Raw genomic sequence first — 19064 nt, 5'->3', positions numbered from 1 at the left:
TAACTCTACCTCCTAGAGCTAGCTGACAGCTCCAGCAGTAACCCTACCTCCTAGAGCTAGCTGACAGCTCCAGCAGTAACCCTACCTCCTAGAGCTAGGTGACAGCTCCAGCAGTAACCCTACCTCCTAGAGCTAGCTGACAGCTCCAGCAGCAACCCTACCTCCTAGAGCTAGCTGACAGCTACAAGTGTCACTGCTATAAGCCTCAAGTATAGCTAGGTGAGGATTTATGAAATTGTTAATAACCACTGCGATAAGCCGTTTTATACCTGTGTGTGTGTGTGTTCTTACCCAGTGCGTACCCTGGACTACATGTTTGGTAGAAGTTGTGTGTGTTCTTACCTGGTGGGTAGCCTGGACTACCCGTTTGGTAGAGGTTAGGTGTGTGCGTATGTTCTTACCTGGTGGGTACCCTGGACTACCCGTTTGGTAGAGGTTAGGTGTGTGCGTATGTTCTTACCTGGTGGGTACCCTGGACTACCCGTTTGGTAGAGGTTAGGTGTGTGCGTAGGTTCTTACCTGGTGGGTACCCTGGACTACCCGTTTGGTAGAGGTTAGGTGTGTGCGTAGGTTCTTACCTGGTGGGTAGCCTGGACTACCCGTTTGGTAGAGGTTAGGTGTGTGAGTGTGTTCTTACCTGGTGGGTAGCCTGGACTACCCGTTTGGTAGAGGTTAGGTGTGTGCGTAGGTTCTTACCTGGTGGGTAGCCTGGACTACCCGTTTGGTAGAGGTTGGGTGTGTAGGTTGGAGCAGCAGTGGGGTAACCTCCTGGGTAGCCTACAGACAGAGGACAAGAGAGAGTCTTAAGGCCTCCGCAAGCTTCCCATCCGAAACAGTTTGAAACAGTTCATATATGATGAGAATTTGACAACGTTTTTGTTCGTTTTAGTCTTCGGCAAAAGTTTTTTTCCCGGCTGTTCGTGAACACAATGTTTTTTCTTGAAGGCGAGCCGAAGTCCATGCCCCTTTGTCTGTGATTGGTCAACAGTATGGATTGTTTTGGTTTGATTCAACGAGAGACAACACATTTTTTTCACTTGAGAAACACTGCACCCAACATCAAGACCTCCTCGGCAAAAACATCAACATTAAAGACGTATTTCTTGATTTATCTTAGATTGATTCTGACTATTTTGAGGAAGTGCTACTGGGTATGTTGTTGGTATGGGGTCTCAAGAGGGACAAACACTAAACATCTTTCTTGTTTTTCTAGTGAAGGTATTTTAAGGGAGTATGGGAGCAGATATTCACTTCGCCTAGACGAGTTCAGCTCGAAGCAAACCAAACCTATGTATGCGGACGCAACACACACACTGTCATACAACACACTCTGGGGTGAACGCAACACACACTGTCATACAACACACTCTGGGGCGGACGCAACACACACACTGTCATACAACACACTCTGGGGTGAACGCAACACACACTGTCATGGACGCAACACACACACTGTCATACAACACACTCTGGGGTGGACGCAACACACACACTGTCATACAACACACGCTGGGGTGAACACAACACACACACTGGTATACAACACACTCTGGGGTGAACGCAACACACACACTGGTATACAACACACTCTGGGGTGAACGCAACACACACACTGTCATACAACACACTCTGGGGTGAACGCAACACACACACACACACACACACACACACACACACACACACACACACACACACACACACACACACACACACACACACACACACACACACACACACACACACACACACACACACACACACTGGTATACAACACACTCTGGGGTGAACCAACACACACACTGGAATACAACACACTCTGGGGTGAACGCAACACACACACACACTGGTATACAACACACTCTGGGGTGGACGCAACACACACACACACTGGAATACAACACACTCTGGGGTGAACGCAACACACACACACACACACACTGGTATACAACACATTCTGGGAGGAACGCAACACATTGACATACAACATACTGGGGTGAACGCAACACACACACTGGCATACAACACACTTTGGGGTGAATGTACAGTTGTAAACATTGACATAGGACGACCCGTGGGTGTGTGTATACAAGATTATCTCTCGGTCTTACAGTGTGTATGCATATGGTTTTAACACACACAGCAGGAGGGGGAGAACTCTCCTGCTGAGTAAACACCTGTGTGTGTGTAGACAGTAGAACATGGTGCACACCAGGATACTACAGCATGTTGAACAGTGGTTCTGGCTGTTCATCTGTCTTCATTGAGAGGTGTTTCACACAACCAGACAACTGGAACCAGAGTGTGTGTGTGTGTGTAAGTGTGTGTGTGTGTGTGTGTGTAAGTGTGTGTGTGTAAGTGTGTGTGTGTGTGTGTGTAAGTGTAATGATGAGATGAAACAGACGGCTAATCGGCTCACCAATTAGCAGACATTACAACCTCCAGTATAACCACTAACGAGACAAGGAATTGTTTATCTTTTCAGTGATTACACTGTGTGGGAGGAAGGTGAGAAATGAGAGGGATGGAGAGAGGGAGGGAATGAGGAAGAGAGAGAAAGATGGAGGAAGAGAGAGAGAGGGATGGATGAGAGAGAGGGATGGATGAGAGAGAGGGATGGAGAGAGAGAGAGAGAGAGAGAGAGAGAGGGATGGAGAGAGAGATGGAGAGAGGGATGGAGAGAGAGGAATGATGGAGAGAGAGATGGGTGGATAGAGAGAGAAGAAGCATGACACACAGGCAGCATCCATGTTGCTGTGTGTGTGTGGTATGTGGAGGTGACAGCTGTGTGATTGGGGACAGTCATACATTCTGATAGATATCGCACTCAGTCCCATCACACAGGTCCTGTCATAACCCTGTTATAGTGAATGGTAGCATCACACTGTGATATACAGGCCTGTCATAACCCTGTTATAGTGAATGGTAGCATCACACTGTGATATACAGGCCTGTCATAACCCTGTTATAGTGAATGGTAGCATCACACTGTGATATACAGGCCTGTCATAACCCTGTTATAGTGAATGGTAGCATCACACTGTGATATACAGGCCTGTCATAACCCTGTTATAGTGAATGGTAGCATCACACTGTGATATACAGGCCTGTCATAACCCTGTTATAGTGAATGGTAGCATCACACTGTAACATACAGGCCTGTCATAACCCTGTTATAGTGAATGGTAGCATCACACTGTGACATACAGGCCTGTCATAACCCTGTTATAGTGAATGGCTGTCATACCATCTCCAAAGTCAGTCTCTGACCCATCAGATGGTTGTACAGGGGACTGATAGATCTGAACAGGCCACTTCCTGAACGTCTGCTGTCGGCGTAGGGATTGTGGGGCGTAAACGTTTAAATGTTCAAACTCATAAACAAAATTGGGATCCTTAACGTTGAGAAAAAAAATGTACCCTCTTTTTATCTTCTTCTTCAAATGAAAATCCCAGTCCAGCTGGCTCACCTGCTCTTTCTCCTCGCTTAACGATGCCAGTGTGTTCAGGCTTGGCTCTGTTGCATGTAGAATATCCTAGCCTATTCATTGATGACAGGCTCTGCTTTACTGAAGACGCGAGACATTACAAGCCAAGATATTGTGAAATACAGCATCCCATTGCGAGATACAGCTTTGAATGCAGATAGTCAGAACCGTGCACTAGGCCTGTCTGCCTGATGGCCGAACCTACCTATACTGCGCCCCTTAGCTTGCTATCAAAGATGCAAGTGTTTGCGTTCTCAGAAACACGGTAACTAATCAGTCTCCTCCGTTTCAAAAATTCGGAATCTTAAGGAGTTGATTCCTACCGGAAAATGTGTTTTGGCTGAACCCATTTAATCGACTGGTCAATTGTTTGGTCGATAGGCTGTTGGTCGACCACGGTTTCTTTAGTCGAGTATATATAATTATAATGGTGTACAAGACACCTGTCTGATTCACGCCTGTCTGAGTGGACTGATCCATTGTGGAGGCCGTGGGGATGGTACAGTCCATCACTCTAATTGGATATGGTTATATTATGTAATTATAATTATGTAATTATAGTTCTATTATGTAATTATAATTATATTATGTAATTATAATTCTGTAATTATAGTTCTATTATGTAATTATAGTTCTATTATGTAATTATAATTCTGTAATTATAGTTATATTATGTAATTATAGTTATGTAATTATAGTTATATTATGTAATTATAATTATGTAATTATAGTTATATTATGTAATTATAATTATGTAATTATAGTTATAATTATGTAATTATAGTTATATTATGTAATTATAGTTATATTATGTAATTATAATTATGTAATTATAGTTATATTATGTAATTATAGGTATATTATGTAATTATAGTTATATTATGTAATTATGTAATTATAGTTATATTATGTAATTATGTAATTATAGTTATATTATGTAATTATAGTTATATTATGTAATTATAATTATGTAATTATAGTTATATTATGTAATTATAGTTATATTATGTAATTATAATTATATTATGTAAGAACAATGATGCAACACTAATACAAATGATATTATTTTAACAAATGCACTTTCTCCCGCGTTAGATAGCGGTTGCTGTCCGCGGTTCAGAAACACTTCAGTGTGCTGTTTACTTTGTGCCTTTTCCTAGACCATGTTGCGTAATAGCAAAGTTAACCAGCATATTGGTGCTGAGAACAATGTGGCGGAGGCAGCAGCAGAACGAGGAGACGAGAAAACAGCCCTTGCCTTAACTGTCTAAGAAAAGTGAGGAGAGGAAACCAACTGAATTAGGTCTATAATCAATAGCCTTTCTGTTAAATACGCCTGGCTTTATAAATCATCAATTTCTATAGAAATAAGACACATCCTGCTTCTGTTTGAGTGTTTGTTTTATAGCTTACTGATTCTGTAAGGCTTGTCAACCACAACATGTTGGATAAACAATTCCACAAATGTGTCTGTTTTTAATCTTAGCTATGCTGAAATAAAGGCTTCACACTGTTTTTAGGGGTACAGCGGCCTCTCTGGTATTACTTCGATTTTTTGGTCAGAAAAATAATATTTATAATAATAATAATAATAATGTTCCATTTTCTTGATCTTCTTATTACTATCATTATAATAATGAGTAATGTCATTATCATTAGTAGACTTAGTATAACCATCATGTCATTATCATTAGTAGACTTAGTATAACCATCATGTCATTATCATTAGTAGACTTAGTATAACCATCATGTCATTATCATGAGTAGACTTAGTATAACCATCATGTCATTATCATTAGTAGACTTAGTATAGCAGCCTCGTATAACCATCATGTCATTATCATTAGTAGACTTAGTATAACCATCATGTCATTATCATTAGTAGACTTAGTATAGCAGCCTCGTATAACCACCATGTCATTATCATTAGTAGACTTAGTATAGCAGCCTCGTATAACCATCATGTCATTATCATTAGTAGACTTAGTATAGCAGCCTCGTATAACCACCATGTCATTATCATTAGTAGACTTAGTATAGCAGCCTCGTATAACCACCATGTCATTATCATTAGTAGACTTAGTATAGCAGCCTCGTATAACCATCATGTCATTATCATTAGTAGACTTAGTATAGCAGCCTCGTATAACCACCATGTCATTATCATTAGTAGAATTAGTATAGCAGCCTCGTATAACCATCATGTCATTATCATTAGTAGACTTAGTATAGCAGCCTCGTATAACCATCATGTCATTATCATTAGTAGACTTAGTATAGCAGCCTCGTATAACCACCATGTCATTATCCTTAGTAGACTTAGTATAGCAGCCTCGTATAACCACCATGTCATTATCATTAGTAGACTTAGTATAGCAGCCTCGTATAACCACCATGTCATTATCATTAGTAGACTTAGTATAGCAGCCTCGTATAACCACCATGTCATTATCATTAGTAGACTTAGCATACGAGTCATTCATGATTTGAAATGCAATCGAGCATTTTAGTTTTAAAATAAAATAAAGCGAGCCTTGAATAATTAGCTTAATTAACAACAAATAAACAGTTACATTTTGGGAATATGACTGTTTTCAGTCTTAGCAGATTTTTGGATTGACAGTTCTGGTCACTTAGTGATGGACTTCAGAAGCACCGTTCCTTTACAGACAAGTAAAATGCCCGTTCAGTGGCTCTTCAAAATGATCTCCAGAGAAGAGAAGGTTTGAGTAGGCATTTAAATTTCGTGGTATCGAATTGGTAGTTACAGTCTTGTCTCATCGTTGAGAGGCGAAGGTCGAGTGCCAACCAAACCGCACTGCTTCTTGACACAATGCCCACTTAACCCGGAAGCCAGCCGCACCAATGTGTCAGAGGAAACACTGTCACACCTGGCGGCCGTGTCAGCGCCCACTGCGCCCGGCCCGCCACAGGAGTCGCTAGTGCGCGATGGGACAAGTACATCCCTGCAGGCCAAACCCTCCCTAACCCGCACGACGCTGGGCCAATTGTGCGCTGCCCCATGGGTCTCCCGGTCGCGGCCGGCTGCAACAGAGCCTGGACTCTAACCCAGAATCTCGAGTGGCACAGCTAGCACTGCCTTAGACCACTGTGCCACTCGGGAGGCCCTAGACATTCCTAATAGGACCATTATTCTGCATTGTGAATTGATGAGGAATTTTATGATTTTCTCTTATAGTTTTAATGGGAAAAGGATATAAAATGGCAATTTAAATGTTAAGTAAATTTCCTAGTAAGGATCCAGCAGGACACATCTTAGACCAGATCTGTTTACTTCTGTCATTTCTGTCTACCGTTAGCTAGCCCAATCACTTCAGTTTGATTAGAGGGTGTTGATTGGTGGTTGGGAGCAAGGTAATGTGTGTCTCACCTGTGTAGGCCATGTTCTTGGGGTTACCGTAGGGAGCTCCAGGCTGAACAGGACTGTAGACAGGATTCATACTGCTGGATAATCTGTTCTTACTGAGGGGGAGAAAGTGAGGGGGAGAGAGAGAGAGAGAGACGGGGGATAGGCGGAGAGAGAGACACGGGGGATAGGCGGAGAGAGAGAGAGAGAGAGAGAGAGAGAGAGAGACGGGGGATAGGCGGAGAGAGAGAGAGACACGGGGGATGGGGGAGAGAGAGAGAGAGACACGGGGGATGGGGGAGAGAGAGACGGGGGATAGGGGAGAGAGAGAGAGACGGGGGATAGGGGAGAGAGAGAGACGGGGATAGGGGAGAGAGAGTGACGGGGATAGGGGAGAGAGACGGGGGATAGGGGGAGAGAGACGGGGGGAAGAGACAGGGGAGAGAGAGACGGGGGATAGGGAGAGACAGGGGATAGGGGGAGAGAGAGAGACGGGGAGAGAGAGAGACAAGAGATAGGAGAGAGAGACAAGGGATGGGGAGAGAGAGACAAGGGATGGGGAGAGAGAAACAGGGGACGGGGAGAAGGGGGGGAACATGTTAGAGCACATAGCAGGACAAGCCGGGTCTCTTTAATAGTTACTCAGTTTAAAACAACAGGACAAGCCGGGTCTCTTTAATAGTTACTCAGTTTGAAACAACAGGACAAGCCGGGTCTCTTTAATAGTTACTCAGTTTGAAACAACAGGACAAGCCGGGTCTCTTTAATAGTTACTCAGTTTAAAACAACAGGACAAGCCGGGTCTCTTTAATAGTTACTCAGTTTAAAACAACAGGACAAGCCGGGTCTCTTTAATAGTTACTCAGTTTAAAACAACAGGACAAGCCGGGTCTCTTTAATAGTTACTCAGTTTGAAACAACAGGACAAGCCGGGTCTCTTTAATAGTTACTCAGTTTAAAACAACAGGACAAGCCGGGTCTCTTTAATAGTTACTCAGTTTAAAACAACAGGACAAGCCGGGTCTCTTTAATAGTTACTCAGTTTAAAACAACAGGACAAGCCGGGTCTCTTTAATAGTTACTCAGTTTAAAACAACAGGACAAGCCGGGTCTCTTTAATAGTTACTCAGTTTAAAACAACAGGACAAGCCGGGTCTCTTTAATAGTTACTCAGTTTAAAACAACAGGACAAGCCGGGTCTCTTTAATAGTTACTCAGTTTGAAACAACAGGACAAGCCGGGTCTCTTTAATAGTTACTCAGTTTGAAACAACAGGACAAGCCGGGTCTCTTTAATAGTTACTCAGTTTAAAACAACAGGACAAGCCGGATCTCTTTAATAGTTACTCAGTTTAAAACAACAGGACAAGCCGGGTCTCTTTAATAGTTACTCAGTTTAAAACAACAGGACAAGCCGGGTCTCTTTAATAGTTACTCAGTTTAAAACAACAGGACAAGCCGGGTCTCTTTAATAGTTACTCAGTTTAAAACAACAGGACAAGCCGGGTCTCTTTAATGGTTACTCAGTTTGAAACAACAGGACAAGCCGGGTCTCTTTAATAGTTACTCAGTTTAAAACAACAGGACAAGCCGGGTCTCTTTAATAGTTACTCAGTTTAAAACAACAGGACAAGCCGGGTCTCTTTAATAGTTACTCAGTTTAAAACAACAGGACAAGCCGGGTCTCTTTAATAGTTACTCAGTTTGAAACAACAGGACAAGCCGGGTCTCTTTAATAGTTACTCAGTTTAAAACAACAGGACAAGCCGGGTCTCTTTAATAGTTACTCAGTTTAAAACAACAGGACAAGCCGGGTCTCTTTAATAGTTACTCAATTTAAAAAAACAGGACAAGCCGGGTCTCTTTAATAGTTACTCAGTTTAAAACAACAGGACAAGCCGGGTCTCTTTAATGGTTACTCAGTTTGAAACAACAGGACAAGCCGGGTCTCTTTAATAGTTACTCAGTTTAAAACAACAGGACAAGCCGGGTCTCTTTAATAGTTACTCAGTTTAAAACAACAGGACAAGCCGGGTCTCTTTAATAGTTACTCAGTTTAAAACAACAGGACAAGCCGGGTCTCTTTAATAGTTACTCAGTTTAAATTAACAGGACAAGCCTGTCACGAATCCCGTTTCCTGAGTCGGTTTTTTGCCTGTGTTCTGTCCTGGAGTGTTTTTTCCGGCGTCCTGGAACGCACCCTGTCTGGTTGCCGGGCAATGTAGCCAGTTGGGAGTTCTGATTACCCGCACCTGTATCCCATCAGCTATCTGCACACCTGGTCCTGATCATCATCTCTCCTCTTCATAAGCCCGGACCTGACATCCATTCCCTGCCGGATCGTTAGCCATGAACAGTATGTTGTGCCATAGTATCAGCCTCAAGTTGGATAGAATTTGTTTTGTTGTTTTTTACGTATTGCTTGCCTTAAACTTACCTCCGTTTGTTTTGTCTTCAGTTACTCACCCGGATCATTTACCCCATTCCCGCCTGGTCGTCGGAGGATTCTGCTACCCCATTGGATCCACCTATTTACTCCCATCAACTCACCACCGCTGCCCGCTACGCCACCTGGATATATCTACCCATTCACATTCACTTGTAAATAAATACTCACCTTCTTCCTACTCTCCTTGTCCTGGTCTGCTTCTGGGTTCGATTTTGAAAGAACGTGACAGAACGATCCGGCCAAGGATGAACCCAGCGGACCTGGACTCCGTTTGCCATGCCATTACCCAGCAGGGGAAGACATTGGGACAACACAAGATGACGCTACAGGAGATAGCGGGTTCAATCCAGAACTTATCTGCTAGCTTGACACAAATCCAGGATCAGCTCAGTTTGCCGGCGATTCATTCACCACCTGTTTCACCCATCTCACCTGCCGTGTCTGGAGCGGTTTCCTTCCGTGAACCCAAGGTACCGACGCCTGATAAATATGAAGGGGATTTGGGAAGATGCCGTTCGTTTCTTATGCAGTGTGGGTTAGTGTTTGATCTGCAGCCCCATTCTTACGCCACTGACAAGGCTAGGATAGCCTTTGTTATTGAACTGCTGCGTGGAAGAGCTCTGGAATGGGCTTCAGCCGTTTGGGAACGACAGGGGACCTGCATGGCTTCATACCTGGAGTTCACGGGAGAGATGAGAAAGCTTTTTGACCATCCAGTCCGAGGTAAGGACGCAGCTAAACGTTTGTTCACTCTTCGCCAAGGAGCTCGCAGTGTGGCAGACTTTATGATCGAGTTCAGGACATTGGCTGTGGAGAGTGGTTGGAATGAGGAGTCACTACAAGCGGCTTTTTACCAGGGGTTGTCGGAGCAACTCAAGGACGAGCTGATATCCTATCCAGAGCCTAGTGACCTAGACAGCTTGGTCACTTTATCTATTCGGGTAGATAATAGAGTCCGAGAGAGGAGGGAGAAGCAGTGGGGCCCATCCAATCAATCAGCAACTCGGTTACCATTCGGTTCAGGAAGTGAACCAGAACGTATTGATCGTTATTTCCCACACGGGATTAGTGGAGGGGTCTTGCCACCAGATTCTGAACCAATGCAAGTGGGGCGACACGGGCTAACTAAGGAGGAGCGCCAACGTAGACGTGAGACCAACAGCTGTTTCTACTGTGGTAGCTCGGGACATTACATCTCCGCTTGTCCACAGCGCCCGTTAAACTGCCCGGCTCGCTAGTTTTGGGAGGAATTTTAGCGAGCCAGTTTCAATCGCTCAAGGATCCTGTCAGACCCCGTTTTCCTGCGACCCTTATGAATAAGGATCAGAGCTTAGAGATGAACGCTCTTATCGATTCAGGTGCCGATGGCAGCTTTATTGATGCCGACTTGGTGGAACAGCTGGGGCTTTCCAAGGAGCAATTGCCGGAAGCCATTGAAGCAACCACTCTGAACGGCAGTAGTCTGGCACGGATCACTATGAGGACTGAACCGGTTAAGATGTTGGTGTCGGGGAATCATTCAGAGTTTATCTCCTTCTTCATTCTGTCCTCGCCCCATGTTCCTCTGGTTCTTGGTTACCCCTGGCTGAAGGAACACAATCCCTCGTTTGATTGGGTGACGGGTAAGGTAACTAGTTGGAGCATTGAGTGTCATGCTAACTGCCTTAGGACTGCCTGTTCTCCTGCTGTTTCCAGTCAGGTCAGTGACTCTGCTCCTCCTGATTTGTCCCTGGTTCCAGAAACATATCACGAGTTGGGTGAAGTATTCAGTAAACAGAAGGCTCTGTCCCTTCCTCCCCACCGACCTTATGACTGTGCGATTAATCTGTTTCCTGGAGCTGCCTTTCCCAAGGGACGGTTATACAGTATCTCTCGACCTGAACGTGAGGCCTTGGAGACCTACATCAAGGAGTCTCTAGCTGCAGGTCTCATTCGGCCCTCGTCATCACCTCTGGGAGCAGGATTTTTTTTTGTGAGCAAGAAGGATGGCTCTCTTCGACCGTGTATTGATTATCGGGGTTTGAATGATATTACGGTCAAGAACAAGTATCCCCTGCCCTTGATGAGCTCGGCTTTCGATTCCTTACAGGGTGCTACGGTTTTTACGAAGCTTGATTTACGTAATGCTTATCATTTGGTTCGGATCAAAGAGGGGGACGAGTGGTTGACTGGGTTCAATACTCCGATGGGACATTTTGAGTACCAGGTGATGCCGTTTGGACTGACCAACGCTCCTGCTGTGTTCCAAAGTATGGTGAATGACGTTCTGAGAGATATGATTGGTATTTTTGTGTTCGTTTACCTGGATGATATCCTCATCTTCTCGAAGGAGCTTTCTAGCCACGTTCTGCATGTCAAGCAGGTCCTGCAGCGGTTATTGGAGAACCGTCTGTTCGTGAAGGCTGAGAAGTGTGATTTTCACGCCCACACGACGTCCTTCCTCGGGTACATCATATCCAGGGGAGAGATCAAGATGGACCAAGAGAAGGTTCGGGCGGTTCGGGATTGGGTCCAGCCCGGTACAAGATTGCAGCTCCAGAGATTCCTGGGGTTTGCGAATTTTTATCGGAGGTTTATCCGTGATTACAGCCGGGTGGCCGCCCCTTTAACTGTACTGACGTCTTGCACCAGAAAGTTCTGTTGGTCTCCTGAGGCAGACCGGGCATTTCTAGATTTGAAGAGCCGATTCACCAACGCCCCGATTCTCTCTCAACCTGACACTTCCCGTCAGTTCGTTGTGGAGGTGGATGCGTCTGATGTGGGGGTGGGCGCCATCCTGTCCCAGCGTAGCTCCACTGACGGTAAACTCCATCCCTGCGCCTTCTACTCTTGTCGTCTTTCTCCAGCTGAAAGAAACTACGATGTGGGTAACCGGGAGCTTCTCGCTGTGAAGCTTGCCTTGGAGGAGTGGCGTCACTGGTTGGAGGGAGCGGAGCAACCGTTTGTGGTCTGGACTGACCACAAGAATCTGGCTTACGTGCAATCGGCTAAACGTCTCAACTCCCGTCAGGCCCGGTGGGCTTTGTTTTTTGGACGCTTCAATTTTTCCCTGACGTTCCGACCTGGGTCGAAGAACGGGAAGGCGGACGCCCTGTCCCGGATGTTCTCCAAGACGGAGGAGAGTGGGGCCAAGACTGAGACGATTCTTCCCCAGAACGTTGTCGTGGGAGCCGTTACATGGAGGATTGAGGAGGATGTGATGGCAGCCCTTCGGACACAGCCCGGGCCCGGTAACGGTCCACCCGGTCGGTTGTTCGTGCCTGAGTCGGTTCGTTCTGCTGTCCTTCAGTGGTCCCACGCCAGCAAGATAGCTTGTCACCCTGGCGTTGCTCGGACTATGGCGCTACTGCGCAGACGATTTTGGTGGCCTGCCATGGGAGAAGATACCCGGAGGTTTGTTGCCGCTTGTCCTGTTTGTGCGCAGAATAAGAGTACCAATCGGGCCAGCTCTGGGCTTCTTCACCCCCTACCTATTCCCCGGCGACCTTGGTCGCATCTGGCCCTGGATTTTGTCACGGGGTTGCCCTCTTCTGTTGGTAACACGGTTATTCTGACCATTGTGGATAGATTCAGCAAGTTTGCCCACTTTGTTCCCCTCTCCAAGCTGCCTTCTGCCACTGAGACGTCCGAGATCCTGGTTAGGGAGGTGTTCAGGGTCCACGGGTTGCCCTGTGACATTGTTTCTGACCGTGGTCCTCAGTTTACCTCTGCTGTCTGGAAATCCTTCTGTTTGGCCATTGGAGCTACAGTCAGTCTTACATCTGGATTTCACCCCCAATCTAATGGTCAGGCGGAGAGAGCCAACCAGAAGATGGAGTCCACGCTGCGCTGTCTTGTTTCCTCTGATCCCACCTCTTGGTCCTCTCAATTACCCTGGGTCGAGTATGCTCATAATACTCTCCCTTCATCTGCCACTGGGATGTCTCCCTTCCAGTGCCTGTACGGTTACCAACCTCCCTTGTTTCCTTCTCAGGAGCGGGATCTCTCGGTTCCTTCTGTCCAGACCCACATTCGTCGTTGCCACCGCACCTGGCATCGGGCCAGGAAGGCCCTCCTTAAGGTTTCTGACCGGTATCAGATCCAGGCGAATCGTCGCCGTATTCCTGCCCCCGCTTATACCGTCGGAGATAGGGTTTGGTTGGCTACACGGGATCTTCCTCTACGGACTGAGTCGAGGAAACTGTCACCGAAGTTCATTGGTCCGTTTGTAGTGGAGAGGATCATTAATCCTGTTGTGGTCCGACTCAAGTTGCCTGCTACACTAAGAGTACATCCCACCTTTCATGTCTCCTGCCTCAAGCCGGTTCTCCTCAGTCCTCTGTTGCCCCCTCCTCCTCGTCCTCCTCCTCCTCGGATGATCGGAGGTGGTCCTGTCTACACGGTGCGCCGCATCATGGACTCCAGACGGCGGGGTCGAGGGTACCAGTATTTAGTGGATTGGGAAGGATATGGTCCTGAGGAGAGGAGTTGGATTCCTCGGCGTCAGATCCTTGACGATGACCTGCTTCGTGACTTTTACCGCCTCCACCCTGGCGCTCCGGGTAGTCCGCCCGGTGGCGTTCGTCGGAGGGGGGGTACTGTCACGAATCCCGTTTCCTGAGTCGTTTTTTTGCCTGTGTTCTGTCCTGGAGTGTTTTTTCCGGCGTCCTGGAACGCACCCTGTCTGGTTGCCGGGCAATGTAGCCAGTTGGGAGTTCTGATTACCCGCACCTGTATCCCATCAGCTATCTGCACACCTGGTCCTGATCATCATCTCTCCTCTTCATAAGCCCGGACCTGACATCCATTCCATGCCGGATCGTTAGCCATGAACAGTATGTTGTGCCATAGTATCAGCCTCAAGTTGGATAGAATTTGTTTTGTTGTTTTTTACGTATTGCTTGCCTTAAACTTACCTCCGTTTGTTTTGTCTTCAGTTACTCACCCGGATCATTTACCCCATTCCCGCCTGGTCGTCGGAGGATTCTGCTACCCCATTGGATCCACCTATTTACTCCCATCAACTCACCACCGCTGCCCGCTACGCCACCTGGATATATCTACCCATTCACATTCACTTGTAAATAAATACTCACCTTCTTCCTACTCTCCTTGTCCTGGTCTGCTTCTGGGTTCGATTTTGAAAGAACGTGACAAAGCCGGGTCTCTTTAATAGTTACTCAGTTTAAAACAACAGGACAAGCCGGGTCTCTTTAATAGTTACTCAGTTTGAAACAACAGGACAAGCCGGGTCTCTTTAATAGTTACTCAGTTTAAAACAACAGGACAAGCCGGGTCTCTTTAATAGTTACTCAGTTTGAAACAACAGGACAAGCCGGGTCTCTTTAATAGTTACTCAGTTTAAAACAACAGGACAAGCCGGGTCTCTTTAATAGTTACTCAGTTTAAAACAACAGGACAAGCCAGGTCTCTTTAATAGTTACTCAGTTTAAAACAGGACAAGCCGGGTCTCTTTAATAGTTACTCAGTTTAAAACAACAGGACAAGCCGGGTCTCTTTAATAGTTACTCAGTTTAAATTAACAGGACAAGCCGGGTCTCTTTAATAGTTACTCAGTTTAAAACAACAGGACAAGCCGGGTCTCTTTAATAGTTACTCAGTTTAAAACAACAGGACAAGCCGGGTCTCTTTAATAGTTACTCAGTTTAAATTAACAGGACAAGCCGGGTCTCTTTAATAGTTACTCAGTTTGAAACAACAGGACAAGCCGGGTCTCTTTAATAGTTACTCAGTTTAAAACAACAGGACAAGCCGGGTCTCTTTAATAGTTACTCAGTTTGAAACAACAGGACAAGCCGGGTCTCTTTAATAGTTACTCAGTTTGAAACAACAGGACAAGCCGGGTCTCTTTAATAGTTACTCAGTTTAAAACAACAGGACAAGCCGGATCTCTTTAATAGTTACTCAGTTTAAAACAACAGGACAAGCCGGGTCTCTTTAATAGTTACTCAGTTTAAAACAACAGGACAAGCCGGGTCTCTTTAATAGTTACTCAGTTTGAAACAACAGGACAAGCCGGGTCTCTTTAATAGTTACTCAGTTTAAAACAACAGGACAAGCCGGGTCTCTTTAATGGTTACTCAGTTTAAAACAACAGGACAAGCCGGGTCTCTTTAATAGTTACTCAGTTTGAAACAACAGGACAAGCCGGGTCTCTTTAATAGTTACTCAGTTTAAAACAACAGGACAAGCCGGGTCTCTTTAATAGTTACTCAGTTTAAAACAACAGGACAAGCCGGGTCTCTTTAATAGTTACTCAGTTTAAAACAACAGGACAAGCCAGGTCTCTTTAATAGTTACTCAGTTTGAAACAACAGGACAAGCCGGGTCTCTTTAATAGTTACTCAGTTTAAAACAACAGGACAAGCCGGGTCTCTTTAATAGTTACTCAGTTTAAAACAACAGGACAAGCCGGGTCTCTTTAATAGTTACTCCGTTTAAAACAACAGGACAAGCCGGGTCTCTTTAATAGTTACTCAGTTTAAAACAACAGGACAAGCCGGGTCTCTTTAATAGTTACTCAGTTTAAAACAACAGGACAAGCCGGGTCTCTTTAATAGTTACTCAGTTTGAAACAACAGGACAAGCCGGGTCTCTTAATAGTTACTCAGTCAAAAAAACAACAGGACAAGCCGGGTCTCTTTAATAGTTACTCAGTTTAAAACAACAGGACAAGCCGGGTCTCTTTAATAGTTACTCAGTTTAAAACAACAGGACAAGCCGGGTCTCTTTAATAGTTACTCCGTTTAAAACAACAGGACAAGCCGGGTCTCTTTAATAGTTACTCAGTTTAAAACAACAGGACAAGCCGGGTCTCTTTAATAGTTACTCAGTTTAAAACAACAGGACAAGCCGGGTCTCTTTAATAGTTACTCAGTTTGAAACAACAGGACAAGCCGGGTCTCTTAATAGTTACTCAGTCAAAAAAACAACAGGACAAGCCGGGTCTCTTTAATAGTTACTCAGTCAAAAACAACAGGACAAGCCGGGTCTCTTTAATAGTTACTCAGTTTAAAACAACAGGACAAGCCGGGTCTCTTTAATAGTTACTCAGTTTAAAACAACAGGACAAGCCAGGTCTCTTTAATAGTTACTCAGTTTAAAACAGGACAAGCCGGGTCTCTTTAATAGTTACTCAGTTTAAAACAACAGGACAAGCCGGGTCTCTTTAATAGTTACTCAGTTTAAATTAACAGGACAAGCCGGGTCTCTTTAATAGTTACTCAGTTTAAAACAACAGGACAAGCCGGGTCTCTTTAATAGTTACTCAGTTTAAAACAACAGGACAAGCCGGGTCTCTTTAATAGTTACTCAGTTTAAATTAACAGGACAAGCCGGGTCTCTTTAATAGTTACTCAGTTTGAAACAACAGGACAAGCCGGGTCTCTTTAATAGTTACTCAGTTTAAAACAACAGGACAAGCCGGGTCTCTTTAATAGTTACTCAGTTTGAAACAACAGGACAAGCCGGGTCTCTTTAATAGTTACTCAGTTTGAAACAACAGGACAAGCCGGGTCTCTTTAATAGTTACTCAGTTTAAAACAACAGGACAAGCCGGATCTCTTTAATAGTTACTCAGTTTAAAACAACAGGACAAGCCGGGTCTCTTTAATAGTTACTCAGTTTAAAACAACAGGACAAGCCGGGTCTCTTTAATAGTTACTCAGTTTGAAACAACAGGACAAGCCGGGTCTCTTTAATAGTTACTCAGTTTAAAACAACAGGACAAGCCGGGTCTCTTTAATGGTTACTCAGTTTAAAACAACAGGACAAGCCGGGTCTCTTTAATAGTTACTCAGTTTGAAACAACAGGACAAGCCGGGTCTCTTTAATAGTTACTCAGTTTAAAACAACAGGACAAGCCGGGTCTCTTTAATAGTTACTCAGTTTAAAACAACAGGACAAGCCGGGTCTCTTTAATAGTTACTCAGTTTAAAACAACAGGACAAGCCGGGTCTCTTTAATAGTTACTCAGTTTGAAACAACAGGACAAGCCGGGTCTCTTTAATAGTTACTCAGTTTAAAACAACAGGACAAGCCGGGTCTCTTTAATAGTTACTCAGTTTAAAACAACAGGACAAGCCGGGTCTCTTTAATAGTTACTCAGTCTAAAACAACAGGACAAGCCGGGTCTCTTTAATAGTTACTCCGTTTAAAACAACAGGACAAGCCGGGTCTCTTTAATAGTTACTCAGTTTAAAACAACAGGACAAGCCGGGTCTCTTTAATAGTTACTCAGTTTAAAACAACAGGACAAGCCGGGTCTCTTTAATAGTTACTCAGTTTGAAACAACAGGACAAGCCGGGTCTCTTAATAGTTACTCAGTCAAAAAAACAACAGGACAAGCCGGGTCTCTTTAATAGTTACTCAGTCAAAAACAACAGGACAAGCCGGGTCTCTTTAATAGTTACTCAGTTTAAAACAACAGGACAAGCCGGGTCTCTTTAATAGTTACTCAGTTTAAAACAACAGGACAAGCCGGGTCTCTTTAATAGTTACTCAGTTTAAAACAACAGGACAAGCCGGGTCTCTTTAATAGTTACTCAGTTTGAAACAACAGGACAAGCCGGGTCTCTTTAATAGTTACTCAGTTTGAAACAACAGGACAAGCCGGGTCTCTTTAATAGTTACTCAGTTTGAAACAACAGGACAAGCCGGGTCTCTTTAATAGTTACTCAGTTTAAAACAACAGGACAAGCCGTGTCTCTTTAATAGTTACTCAGTCTAAAACAACAGGACAAGCCGGGTCTCTTTAATAGTTACTCCGTTTAAAACAACAGGACAAGCCGGGTCTCTTTAATAGTTACTCCGTTTAAAACAACAGGACAAGCCGGGTCTCTTTAATAGTTACTCAGTTTGAAACAACAGGACAAGCCGGGTCTCTTTAATAGTTACTCAGTTTAAAACAACAGGACAAGCCGGGTCTCTTTAATAGTTACTCAGTTTAAAACAACAGGACAAGCCGGGTCTCTTTAATAGTTACTCAGTTTAAAACAACAGGACAAGCCGGGTCTCTTTACTAGTTACTCAGTTTAAAACAACAGGACAAGCCGGGTCTCTTTACTAGTTACTCAGTTTAAAACAACAGGACAAGCCGGGTCTCTTTAATAGTTACTCAGTTTAAAACAACAGGACAAGCCGGGTCTCTTTAATAGTTACTCAGTTTAAATTAACAGGACAAGCCGGGTCTCTTTAATAGTTACTCAGTTTAAATTAACAGGACAAGCCGGGTCTCTTTAATAGTTACTCAGTTTAAAACAACAGGACAAGCCGGGTCTCTTTAATAGTTACTCAGTCAAAAAAACAACAGGACAAGCCGGGTCTCTTTAATAGTTACTCAGCCAAAAACAACAGGACAAGCCGGGTCTCTTTAATAGTTACTCAGTCAAAAACAACAGGACAAGCCGGGTCTCTTTAATAGTTACTCAGTCTAAAACAACAGGACAAGCCGGGTCTCTTTAATAGTTACTCAGTTTAAAACAAGAAGACAAGCCGGGTCTCTTTAATAGTTACTCAGTTTAAAACAACAGGACAAGCCGGGTCTCTTTAATAGTTACTCATTTTGAAACAACAGGACAAGCCGGGTCTCTTTAATAGTTACTCAGTCAAAAACAACAGGACAAGCCGTGTCTCTTTAATAGTTACTCAGTTTAAATCAACAGGACAAGCCGGGTCTCTTTAATAGTTACTCAGTTTAAATCAACAGGACAAGCCGGGTCTCTTTAATAGTTACTCAGTTTAAATCAACAGGACAAGCCGGGTC

Source organism: Salvelinus namaycush, chromosome 34 (assembly GCF_016432855.1).
Source record: "Salvelinus namaycush isolate Seneca chromosome 34, SaNama_1.0, whole genome shotgun sequence".
Classification (NCBI taxonomy): Eukaryota; Metazoa; Chordata; class Actinopteri; order Salmoniformes; family Salmonidae; genus Salvelinus; species Salvelinus namaycush.
The sequence above is the reverse complement of the archived record's forward strand: the minus strand, read 5'-3'. Positions refer to the sequence as shown.